Consider the following 13,193-nt stretch of genomic DNA (forward strand, 5'->3'; position numbering starts at 1 on the left):
GCAACATTGCTATATCACATGCTTCCAGCCATGACGTGTTGCCTTGATACAGGCCAAATTAAAGGGGCGAATTGATAATGGACTGAACTCCTAACTATGAGTCAGAATAAGCTTTTCCTCTTCACAAGTTAGTTACCTCAGGTATTTGTTACAGTAACAGCTAACTAACAGCTGTATAGAGTTTTAAAAAATTGTAAACTCTGAAAATGAATTTGATAATGGCTATCATCAAGAAATCAATGAACAAGGAAAGCCAACATTTTGGCCCTAGCCTTCTAAGGTCAATTAAGACTCAGGACATATGAGAACTTGTACTGTAACGTCATGTACCTCGGTAGTGTCCCAAATTTTCTGATCAAGGAGATAATGGGGCCAAAGAGGAAAGTGATCGATGACGTAGAGTGTGCCTAAGGAGAGTCACATGGGGAGAAGACACTCTCTCAGGCTTTCACAGAGAGCACATTGGCCAAGCATTGGCCGTGACTCACCCACATGGCTGACACTGACAAAGGTTCTACAATCTGAGGTACAGGATCTCAGGACAAATCCTGAGGGCATTTCATTGACCTTCTCAGACCAAAAAGCTACAACTCTTGTTGCATAGGTCCTGCTTTACCTTGGTCTTAACCATCCAGTAGAAAAGTATGAAGATGAAATATAGGAAGTAAAACCATGTTGTTATGTTGAGCTGTGGGCGACTCAGGTCAATAATTTCTGACATTGCCAGTTAAACAGAAGACCCAATGATATTATGGGCTTCTGTACTCTTTTAGAATATTTTGCTGAGTTTACACAACTATAATATTCAACAATGGAACTTAAAAAAAATTGGGGTATATCTATGAATGTCCATTTTGTATCTGTGTATTCAAAGTGGTTGGGATAGATATATAGTTGCATTCTCTTAATGAATGGAATGATTTTTTCTAATGATGTTTGTAAGTAGGATCACAAGTCTGCATCTTGTACAGCAATTAACCACTAGGAAGAATGTATGCAGTGTATTATTTGTTGAAACTGTACTTTCGATTTGATTTGAAACTGTCTCATTGCTATATGTTTATCAATAAAACTTTGAAAGGGAAAAAAAAAGAAATCAATGAATAACAAATGCTGGCGAGGCTATAGGGAAAAAGGAATCCTTCCCCACTGTTGGTGGGAGTGTAGACTGGTGTAACCATTGTGGAAATCAATGTGGAGATTCCTCAGAAAACTAGGATTAGTGGTCCCATCTGACCCAGCTATTCTTCTGGGTATTTTTCCTAAAGAATTGAGAACATCATACCACAGTGATATATGTGCACCCATGTTTATAGCAGTGCACTTTGTCATATCTACATCTAGAAATAACCCAAATGCCCATCAACTGAAGGATGGATAGAAAAGATGTGGTATTTTTATACAATAGAGTATTATGCAGAAAAATAAACTCAAGGCTTTTATAGGTAAATACAACTAGAGACCGTACTTATAAGTGAAAGCTGTCAGGTCCACATGTGTAAACATCGTATTGTTTCCCTAGTATAAGAAACTGAAAGAATAAATAAAATCTGAAAGATACAATAGATATTGTGAAAGGGAAAGAAACTGCTCAAAAGGAAAGAACAGCTGGGATGGGGCAAAGGACAAAAGAAAGAAGGAAAGGGACGAGGAGATGACTCAGTGGAATAAATGCTTCCCTTGCAAATGCAAGGGCCTGAGTTCAATCCCCAATTCCACAAAAAAAAAAAAGAAGGAAAGGGGAAAAAATATGTGTATATATATATATATATATATATATATATATATTATACAAACACAAGATAGCTAAGATAATTATGCTATTAATTTCTATTAGTTTATTGAAAGGAACAGTTAATGCCTGTTTGATCAAATTTGCATACTTATATCTGGTAATCTGAACAACTTTTAAAATAACCATATGCACTGTAACAACCATTGTTAATTTCTTATCATCTTGTTTTGAAATTCTGTATTTTAATTTTTTTTGTATTTAGTACAGGGTCTAGAGGGTCTCACTACATAGACTAGATTCATAGTGACTCTCCTGTTTTCAGCCTCCGAAGCGCTGGAATTACAGGGGATCACCACTGCACCCAGTCTCAATCGTGCTCTCAGCGTGCCCCGGGGGCAGGGCCAGCATGGCAAATCAGGGATCAAACTCAGGCGTCTGAGCTCTACCTAAGCAGGTGCTTTAGTCCGCTAAGCTATCTGGCCGGCCCCTTGTTTTTAATTCTCTTTAAAATAAAAATTGCAAGTCCAATTACAATAGCATTAAAAATAATAAAATGCTTAAGAATAAATTTAACAGAAGAAACGCAAAACTTACTGTCTGAAAAACTACAAAATATTGTACATAGAAATTAGAGAAGCTTTTTCGTCTCGGCCACCGACAATGCCCTCCAGACTAAGAAAGACCCAGAAGCTTCGGGGTGCATGAGCCACAGCCATGGGCGCATCAGCAAGCACCGGAAGCACCCCGGAGGCTGGGGTAATGCTGGTGGCATGCATCATCACAAAATCAACTTCGACAAATATCACCCAGATGACTTTGGGAAGGTTGGTATGAGGCATTACCACTTAAAGAGAAACCAGAGCTTCTGCCCAACTGTCAACCTTGATAAATTGTGGACATTGGGCAGTGAGCAGACACGAGTAAATGCTGCCAAAAACAAGACTGGAGCAGCTCCCATCATTGATGTAGTGCGATCGGGCTACTACAAAGTTCTTGGGAAGGGACAGCTCCCAAAGCAGGCTGTCATGGTGAAAGCCAAATTCTTCAGCAGAAGAGCTGAGAAGATTAAGGGTGTTGGAGGGGCCTGGTAGCTTGAAGCTACTGGACCAGGGACTCATTAAAATGCTAACAAATGATTTTCAGAAAGAAAAAAAAAGAAATTAGAGAAGACCTAAATAAATGTAAAAAAAAAAATCTATGTTCAGGACAATAGTTCTCAAATTGTTCACATACTTCCTTTCAAATCCCATCTGGCTGCTTTGCAGTAATTAGAAACTAGATCCCAGAACTCATACAGAAACTCAAAGAACCCAAAATGGCCAAAACAATCTTGAGAAAGTACTGTAAATTTGAAGAAGTCGCATTTCCTGATATTGAAATTTGCTACAAGGCTAGAGTGATCTACATAGTAGGGGACAGGGGTGGAGAACACAACACCTTGACCAATTGGATCAAAAGTTCAAGAATAAACTCTTACATTTCTGATTAACTGATTTTCAACAAGAGCATCAAGACAATTGAATGAGAAAAAAATTATCTGTTCAAGGAGTGCTGTGGTAACTGAATATCCTCATGCAGAAGAATTAAGTTGGATTTCTACCTTACATTACAGACATGAACTCAAAATGATGAAAAACCATTGTCTTGATTAAAAATGGACAAAAGATTTTAAGTGACATTTCTCCAAAGGAGATACACAGATGGACAACATGCTCAACTTCATTAGCTATCAAGGAAATGCAAATCACAAACATGAGGAAATACTACTTCATACCTGGTAGGACGATTGTAATGATAATAATAACAGCAATAACATAATGATAACAAAGGTTGGTGAGAATGTGGTGAAATTGGAACCCTCATACGTTGCTGGGGGGTATATAAAGTTATGCAGCACCTTTTCAAAAGTCTGGCAGATCCACAAAATGTTAAACTTAAGAGGTACTATATAACTCAGTAGTTCCACTTCCAGGTTTATAACTGAGAGAAATAAAAACATATATCCACATAAAAACTTGCATATGAATATTCATAGCAATGTTATTCATGGTAGCTGAACAATGGAAACAACCAGAGTGTAGATAAACAAAATGTAGATTATGTACACAGCAAAATACTGTTTACCAATAGATGAACAAAGTATTGATGCAGGCTGCAATATGGACAGAACTTGAAGGCATTTTGCTGAGAGAAACCAGTCACAAAAAACCCACATATTGTATGATTCCCTTTATATGAAGTGTTCAGTGTAAGTAAAATATAAAGATAGTTTAATGGTTGCCTCGGGGTAGGGGTGTTAAGGGGAAATGAGAAGTGACTGTTAATAGATCCAGCTTTTCTCTTTAAGGTGATAAAAATATTCTAACTTTATTGTAATGGTGGCTGGACAACTCTGTCAATGTAACAGAGACCACGGAATTGTCTGCCCTAAATAGGTAAATCATGAAATTTGGGAACCACCTCAATAAAACTTTTTTTAAAACATTACAATAACTAGGAAGAGAGTATGCAATGTGTTAATTATTGAAACTGTCATACCAATTTGATTTGAAACTGTCTCATTGCTATTTGTCTCTCAATAAAATTATGGAAAAAAATAAAACATTACAATATAGTTCCTGTTCTTAAGGCCTCCAAGGTCTTTGCAAACTTGTTATTGCTGTTGTTCTTCATCCTAAATTCGGGTTGCTCCATTGGGAAAGTGTTTATTTTTCCATCAGCTACCATAGCTCAGCACAAGAAGCAGCTTTGCCTTGTGGAAAAGGACCCGGGAAGCCTGTTTACTTTCACAGCCAATGTAATGAGGAAGCACTGTGTCTTTCAAGACTGCAAACATGATTACTGTTATTGAGATTTCTAGTCTTGACTTTTGTGCAGAATCAAGTTGGTCCAGCCACATTTTGGGGGATCCAGAGACACTAAAAATATTAACCTCCCATTCTCTATTTCCGCATATCTGATTAAGAGTTAGTGGTATACAAAGAAAGCCATGAGAACTTGTGTCACCTTGGAGCGCGCAATGGTGACCAGGAGCTGGATAGAGTGTAGGCCAAAACCTACCTGTGTGTATAATAGGAAGAAGCTTGGACAGCTTGGTGACTGAATTAGCTTTCACTATGCTATAGTTTTAATTCTAGTCTTGGTTTGTTTCCTTTTTCCAGAATCTAAATTTCAGTGAGTGATACATGTCACAACCTATTTGCTCCAAACAGTCTCTTTGCACAGAGCCTTTCGTGAGAAGCGTTTGGGTAAGGGCAGGAAGCAGAGAGATCTAGTAAACAATAAAAGAAAGGAATTAGTTCTGGTCATTGGAAAAGATCTAAGAGAGAAAACAGCACTCAGATGTAACAACTAAAGCATCAACACCAGAAGGCATTACCTGTATTAGGAAAAAAAAAAAAAATGCTTCCTGGACAAGCTAGATGTTAAAGGAAGTTCTGAATGTGAGTTGTTGCAGAGGAGAAATTCCACCCAAGGTAGCCTGCGCAGGAGTGGCTGGGGATGCATTCTTTCCTATGACCCAGGACTGCAACTGCAGGAGCAGCCCAGCACTGACTGACTGTGGCCTTCACCTGCGTATCTTGAGTGGCTTGGTGGGATTGGCTGAAATCCAGTTAACTGAAGGGGTAAGCCAGAGGGTACGATGAAGGAGCTTTTTGGCATAGGTCTTTCTAAAGAATTCTGTGTATCCTCAGTTCACAGGGAGTTGAGGGAGAGTTAGGAGCCTTTCCTGTAGTGGGGGTAACCCTGCACCAAAACAGACGTGTGTTCTGCTCTCTGGCCAGCCCTACTCTCTGCCTTTCTTATCCCAACTTGCCTAATTGATACCTTGGTCGATGGTGTCATTAACAATGCTTGAATAATAGTCTGACCGGCTGATTTCAAAATGGGAGAACTGATTAATAAGTTGAAAATCCAGTGGAGGGGGTAGCAGGGGTGTCATGAGAAATAAAAAATGGGGGAGAAATCCCTTTGTCTCCCCTCACAGCCCACTGTCCCCCACAAAAGGGAAGAACCTGGAGTTGAAGTCTAATTTCCAGTCCTTCTTTGGTTTCTTAGTTTCTCTTCATTCCCCTCCCATACTTCCCCCAACAGCACACGTTCCGACACCTACAAGCTCGTTACATGATGATGACCTATATTTTTATCTTTTTTATGAGCATCAGACACACATCGTCTTGCAAGCACATGTGTTTTTTTTTTTTTTTCTCCTACTGACGTGTGAGTGCCTTTGATGGTAATTTATTGTAGGGTTGAACAGCCAGGTATTAATTGTACCCTAAAATTGCTTACCATTTTGATGCCTCCAAACCATCCCAAAATGTACTTTTTTCCACAGAAGGGTGTGGGGCAATCACTCTTTTACTGTCCTCTATGGTGGAATGTGGAGTGTAGAGAGAACATAAGGGAGCGATTCCCCAGCTGGGTTTCAGGGACGCTTTGGTCCCTGGCTTCTAATTGCAGTTGGGCTACATGGAAGTTTTGCTCTACTCAGCAGAACTGAACTCAGTCTTTCTTTCATAGTCTAGAGTCAACATGGCTTCCCTAATTGCTCCGAATGACGAATGGGTTGTTTCTACTCCAGCATTCACACTTTTCAGGAAATTTCTGTGGTGGCTGCTTACATCTGTGAGTCTAGATTGGTTTACAAATGAGAATGTTGTGCATTAATTCAGGGAATCTGACCATGAGAGGCAGCTACCCCAAAGCACTTCAGGCCTTCTGAAGTCATGCTGTAATAACTGCCTCTTGCACATGTGACCACTCCCTCCCCTCACTTAGGTAGGATTCAACATCTCTACAGGATATCAGGGACATTGGGTGGAGAGGGGGTACAGAGGAAAAGGAAGATGAGGAGTGGAATCCTAAGAATGCAAGTTGAGCCCAAGAAGAATTTGGTTTTTAATTATAGCTTAAATTTGAGCCTAATAGCCTCCTTTGCTCTGGCCTTACTTTGTCTCTCTGTGTCCTACTCGAAGACACTCATATCCTTCACCAAAGGATGAGTCAATGTTCCAGAACAACTAGAAATGTAGCCCATGTCTCATGAAATTATAAGTGTACAAGGGAGGCCAAAATTCCTACCTCTTTCTAAAGAGGCAAGATGCAGGGTTCAGGTGGTCCCGTACCGCCAAGGTAGAAGCTGGTGTGCCCAAGTCCTTGTTAGCTCTTGTTGTAGGCTCTCCATTGAAGCTGAGTTCGTTTGTTCTCTGTCTCCCACACATGACACTCATCACATATGCTTGCTCATCCTTGTCTCCGAGCACTTACAGGTGAGTTTCCTGCTCTCCCAATCCCAGGTACTGTTTCTCTGTCCTCCCTGCCCATACCTTCCTTATATACAAGAAATATAATTTGAGAGCAAGGTGGTGGCACATGCCTGTAATCCCAGCAGTTGGGAGGCTGAAGCAGGAGTACCCCTGCAAGTTCAAGACCAGCCTGAACTACATAGCAACAGCCTGTCTCAAGAACAAACAAAAAATAAAATTTGAATAACGGGGCTAGATTCTTGTGCTTACTTTGTTCTCACTGTTGCCTTTCTGGCTCTGTCACTGTTTTCCTTTGTCCAAATCGTCTTTGAGAATTCTCCACCTCTACCAGTGGTAGGAACAGAGCATGTAAAGTAGGAGGTTAGAGTGAAGGTAGAACTGACAGATTTGAGAAGAGATTCCATGGACCTGAAAAGGGAGTCGTCCTTGGAAAGTTTCTACACTGATATGGGATCGGCTTTCCTGCTTGGCAACAGATATTTGAAGGGATGTCTGTGTGGGTCCCCTCAGAGAAACCAGGAACTAGGGAGAGGCAGCTGAAGAGGAAAAGGTAGTCAGTCCTAGGAACGGGATCAGCCTCGAGACCTCACATGTCAGCAGAAAGGGAAGTATGTGCTTAGAGATGCTCCTTTTATCTTGGCAAGCTTGCCTCTGTATACTGCAGTAATGTCACTGCCAGCACTTTTCCCGTGAGGTGCTCAACCCTGTAGCTTCCTTCTTGCCAAGCTCTCTGGTCTATGGACTCCTCTTCTGCTCCTGGAAGTCCACCCTGACTAGCATCCGGCAGTGTTCTGACCCTCATCTCCTCCAGCATTCTCTTCACAGTGTCTTGTTTTTCACTGTACAGGGAACTTCTCTATGCTGATACTACTACTACTTATGTTGATGATGATGATGATGATGATGATGATGATGATGATGATGATGATGATGACGGACCCCATCCCCACTTGTATTAGTTGGCTAAGCTATTCCTTGCTTGGAAAGTCAACCAACTTTAGCAAGTTATAAGAGAGATTCAGAACTATTGACTCTCTGTGTCCTTTCCTGTCGCTCTCAGTCTTTTCACCATTCCATCTTTCCTTCCTTCCACAAGGGCTGGCTGAGAGTTGGTTTTGCAATAGACACTGCTAACTGTAAGCCACCATGCTTCTCCCCTGGATATAGCTTATATTTGATGCTCTTTCTGAGGGGAAGTTTAGACATTCATGTGCTCCTGGAAATTGCTTGCTCAGGTGTTCCCAAACAATGCTGAAACCATGGCAGTCTCATGGACTACTCAGGGCTTCTCTATCATCCTTTTCCCTCTTTCTTGGCATTGTTGTTCATCTCTAATTCATATCCCAGGTCTTGCTATAGAAGATTCTTGTACCTTGTTCTGTGAGGAGCAATTAGTTCTTATCAAATGTAATTTTTTAATAATTGCCGAAAAATCCTAAAGAACTAAACGGTTACGTGAAACTGGAAGAAAGCAGTGAACAATGGAGGAATCTTTGCAGGGAAATGGTTTTGAGTTGGATTTTGATGGGAGAATGTAGAGACAACTTTCTAGGGATAGTAATAAAAAGTTTAGATGTGGGAATGAGTCAGGTTGTGGGGATTGGTGAATGGGTTCTCTTTGCTGAAGCACAAGATCTAAGTGAGAAAATGACACAAAACAGATTCAGTGAGAGATTAGTCTGCAGTCCTAGCTGGCCATCCTAGCATGTCTTCTTAGTTGGAGGCAAGGACACAGAATAATTCCAGAAGAACTAAAGGTTATTTCCCCACACATATCTAGTTTTTGAGAAAAAGAGATTAAGGTTTTGGAGACCCTGACCACTACTGTGTGATCAAGGTGTTCGACCAACATCTGGTAAAGAACAAAGCCCAATTATAATATAAGCTTAGTATTTAGATTTTTCTAAAATACTGCTTAAATTTCAGCTGTAATTCTTTTATTCAGATGGATTCCACACTTCCTTTTGCTTGGCTGTACTCTGGAATCATAGAGTGGCCAGTGGAAGTTAGCTTACCCAACTCACACGTCTCGCACCCTCATTTTTCCTGTAACAAAAGTTTTATGGTAACACAAAGAATCTTTCTCACTTAGTTTCTGTCCAGTTGACCTTCGGTTTTCTGGAGTAACTGCATGAAGGGAGGAAGTACCACCTAGAAATTTTTTCTGGAATTTTCCCAGCCTGCTATAGGGAGATCTTCGGTGCCTCAGTTGTGCTTACTGACCACAGGAAAGGAAAACTCTAGCTTCCTAAATGCTATGATGCTCTGCCTGGGATTTCCGCTGAAGCAGAAGGAAGGTGGGTCACTTTTCAGAACACAGTGCTGGGGTGGGGGACGGGGGTTGTGGTGTAATATACTCATCTCCACCTTTTGATATATTTAGATTTAAAAGAAAAAATAACAAAAAATAAATTTTGTAAAAATGGATAGAATTACCAAAAAAAGAACTTTCAAACAAAATGATCTATTGAACTGATGGAGGAAATGGTATATAATTCTTTCTTTGGAAGCTGGAAAAAATGGGGTCAGTTGTCATCTCTCTGCATGATTTTTGGAACACTGGGATGGGTGACAGAAACATTCAAACCTCGTCTTCAGGCTCAAGACCTAAATCATTTGAGAATGTGATGCAGAAAAAGAAAGCTAAGTGGTTTGGCCTCATCTCTTCAGGCCTGTCTTTTCTGTGGCTTCATGCTCCTTTGACTCCATTACAAAATTTTTTGCCCTTCTACCACAGAGATGGAAAGTTTGGAGGAAGCAGAGGGGACATTTGTTTATTCCACCTTTTTTTATTTTTTATTTTTTTATTTATGTGTGTGTGTGTGTGTGTGTGTGTGTGTGTGTGTGTGTCCAGCTCAGCCCACCAGGGGGCAGGGCTGGCTGGCATGTGGTGCTGGGGGATTGAACCGTGGTCCCTGTGCTTTGCTAAGCTTGTTCTAAGTAGGTGCTTTAGACCACTGAGCCATCTCACCAGCCCCTTTATTTTTTATTTTAGGGAAGAGTCTACAGGGTGTTTAGGGTCTCACTACTAGATCGGACTCGTAGTGATCCACCTGTTTACAGCTACCCAAGAGCTGGGATATTACAGGCATGTGTCACCATGCCGAGTCTCAATTGCTGTCTCAGCGCACCCCTGGGGCAGGGCAGGCACAGCAGGACTGGGGATCAAATCCCCGGCCCCTGCTGTTTATTCCACCTTGATGTGGAATGGAAGAGGAATTCCACAAGTGATTTTTGTGCTGTTTTCATATCTAGGTGACTAAGAGTGCTTCTTCATCCTGATACAAGACCAACTCTTTTTCTATGATTAGTGGATTATTTACTTGGTGGATTTTTGCACATTCCATGCTTCCATTGCTTTGGGCTTCATAGAAATGTAGAATCAAAAAGATTATCAAGGACAGACAAGATAGAATATCCATATGTCTGTGTATAAGTAGCTCTGCACAAGAATTCAAAGGGCAAACCATGTAAATTTATTTCTCTTTTCTTTGTTCTTTGTAACACTAATTCCATCTGTGACTCTGTTTAATGGCAAGCCACATGTGAAGCTGACGTCTATTTCAAGCAGCACTCACCACTTAGTACATAGCAGTCACTTAGTAGGCACCCAAATGGAAAATGTATGTGTGCCTCTGTGTCCACCAACGCAGATAATGAGAAGTTGCCTGCTTCTCAGGGACTGGGAGGACGCTACACTATGGCACAGTATAGCCATGGAGTAAAGGAATCCCAGAACCTGAGATTTGATCTCCCTAGGTGAGGCTGGCAGCCCTAGGGTAGATTCCTTGTTGACTGTCTTCTGACCACAGGCAGTATCTCATCATAATACCTGAGGCACGGGCCAGGGAGTAATCCAGGCTGGGGATGGGAGTAGGTGCACCCTGGCTATCAGGACAGACATCTTATTCCAGGAGCAGTTGTCCTAGATGTGGCTGGGATCCCAGCAGGGCACAATGGGGGGGTTGGCAGTGTGAGTCAGAGAGAAATGTGAGGCTGTATGTTTGGGAGTTTCACCCTGTGGGGAGAAGCCAGTTCCCCAAGCCCATTGCTTCTCTTGTGGCATCTGCAGTGGGTACTTAGGAACAATGATTTGAAAAAGGCACAGTAAGCACACTCTGAAACCTCCAGAATGTTGGCAGGAGAAGCTTTGAAACAGATTTCAATGGGCAAAGGACAATTCATAAATCAGGAAACAGTCAAGGAGTATTCTAATAGGAAGTTTGAGAGACATCCTAAACTGTGCTTCTGCCTCCCTCTCAGAAGAATAAAAAATTCTTCCTCTTGAAGATTTCCTGAAGGTGTGAGAATTCTGCTGTTAAATGTATCCTAATTAAGCCTGCAACACGGAAGCTATGAGCAGGACAGTACCATGCAGGTACATTCTCTGAGGTATCACCTCCTTGTTCCTCTGGTGGGAGGGAGTGGGCATCGTCAAGGAATCCCTCACCTCCAGAGCACAGCAGTAGGAAATGGCAGCAGGCACAGAGAGGCCCTCATTTTTGGATCCAACTGGAGAGGGGACCTATGAGTCTTGTAAATATGATGACATCGGCAATGACAGACTCTTCAGCCGCCTGGTAGTCTGTAATTGAAGCCAGGAATCCAGCACACGCTCAGACACACCCAGCCTTCACTGTGGGTTCCCAGAAGTGAGTTCTCAAATAGCCACTAGGCTGGGAGGACCCTCACTTAACCAACCCTCCCTAACCAGCTGATAGCTTTGGAACTGAACCTTAAATCCCCAAACTTAGCAATAATTTAGATTCTTCTCTTTTCTTTCTCCTATTTTCTGTAGTCTAAATTGTCTCACTAGTTGTTACCAGCTACTAAACTCTCCAGTAAGTGATATCCGAGCTTCCATGAGTGGCAGTACCATGGAAAATCCCTGTATTTTGAGTAAACTGAAGTCCCTTTTTGTTATAATCAGAGCCTAAAATTAATCAAGCCAGAAAACTTCTACACCATGCTGAAGCCCCAGGCAAATAGGTTGGGTTTTTTTTTTTTTTTCCCTGCTGTTCTCAACCTCTCTCCATAATGAGATGCTTTGTTTCCATGAACCGGCCGGGATCCAGACTTGGAGACTCTATGACAGGACATTTCATCCCTCCCTCTGCCTCCAGGCAGGAGTGAACTTAACTCATCCCTGAGTGGAGAGTGTCTCCTTTAGCCTTTGTTTCAAGATTTTCTGAACTCTTAGCTTCTTTCCATTAAAAGGGTGCACCTGTCACCCTTGTTGTCCAATCTTAATTTCCTATGGTAACTCTAGCCCACTTCTTAGGGTAGAAAGATTCACACATCCCCCTTCAGCTTTTCCAGATAGAAGCCTCGTTTCTTTTATGCCTCTCAAATGTTAGCTTGGTTCTTTATCATCTTTATGTGAGAGGAGGAAAAGTAGTGTTATTTAAAATATACCTCACTGGGGCTAGAGAGATAGCTCAGTAGAATAAGCACTTGCCTGGCAAGTGCAAGGCCCTGAGTTCAATCCCTGGTTCCACATAAATAAATAAATAAATAAATAAATAAATAAATAAATAAAAATACACCTCACTGTCCGATCATTGTTGACCGGAGTCATTTTCCATATTTTTGTCTGTTCTGTGTCCCATCCCCAACACACCTCATCCTTGTCTTGGATGTAGCATCCGGTATATTTCTACCCTTCAGATACATTTCCCCCTCTTTTATCCATCCTGACCTGCCAGTACTTGTGTGTATGTGTGTGTGTGTGTGTGTGTGTGTGTGTGTGTGTGTGTGTTATCAGAGACTGAACTCAGGACCTTGCACTTGCCAGGCAAGCGCTTATTCTACTGAGCTATCTTCATGGCCCAGTACTTCCAAATATGGTTCACTGTTCTTCTCTAGACTGCATTTCCCAACTCTGCCTTTCCTCTATATTCCCAATCCTCCTGATTTCCCTTAGCAACCATGTAAGAGGCTTTATTACGTTGGTCTCAAGGTATGCCCTTGCCTCACTCCTCCAACTATAAGCAGGAGAAGAGTCCCCCAGGGAACCAGCAGGCCAGTGCAGTGGGAAAATAGCACGAATGTCAGCAACCATGGCGTTCTGAGGTGCGTCGACAATGTCAGGCAATGTGTTACTCCCCTAGCCTTTTGGTTCAGTCATTTAAACAAAGAAGTATTAAATTAGGCTGCCTCTAAGAATGTTTTAACTTGACAAGTGTTGT

At 41.7% G+C, this 13,193-nt stretch overlaps 1 pseudogene; it reads left to right on the top strand.

Annotated features, from left to right (window-relative positions):
• The first annotated feature begins 2,395 nt into the window (after positions 1-2,395).
• Positions 2,396-2,826, top strand: LOC101559718 (annotated as a pseudogene).
• The last annotated feature ends 10,367 nt before the right edge of the window (positions 2,827-13,193 follow it).

The sequence above is a fragment of the Octodon degus genome, unplaced genomic scaffold (assembly GCF_000260255.1).
Source record: "Octodon degus isolate 3935 unplaced genomic scaffold, OctDeg1.0 scaffold00093, whole genome shotgun sequence".
Lineage (NCBI taxonomy): Eukaryota > Metazoa > Chordata > Mammalia > Rodentia > Octodontidae > Octodon > Octodon degus.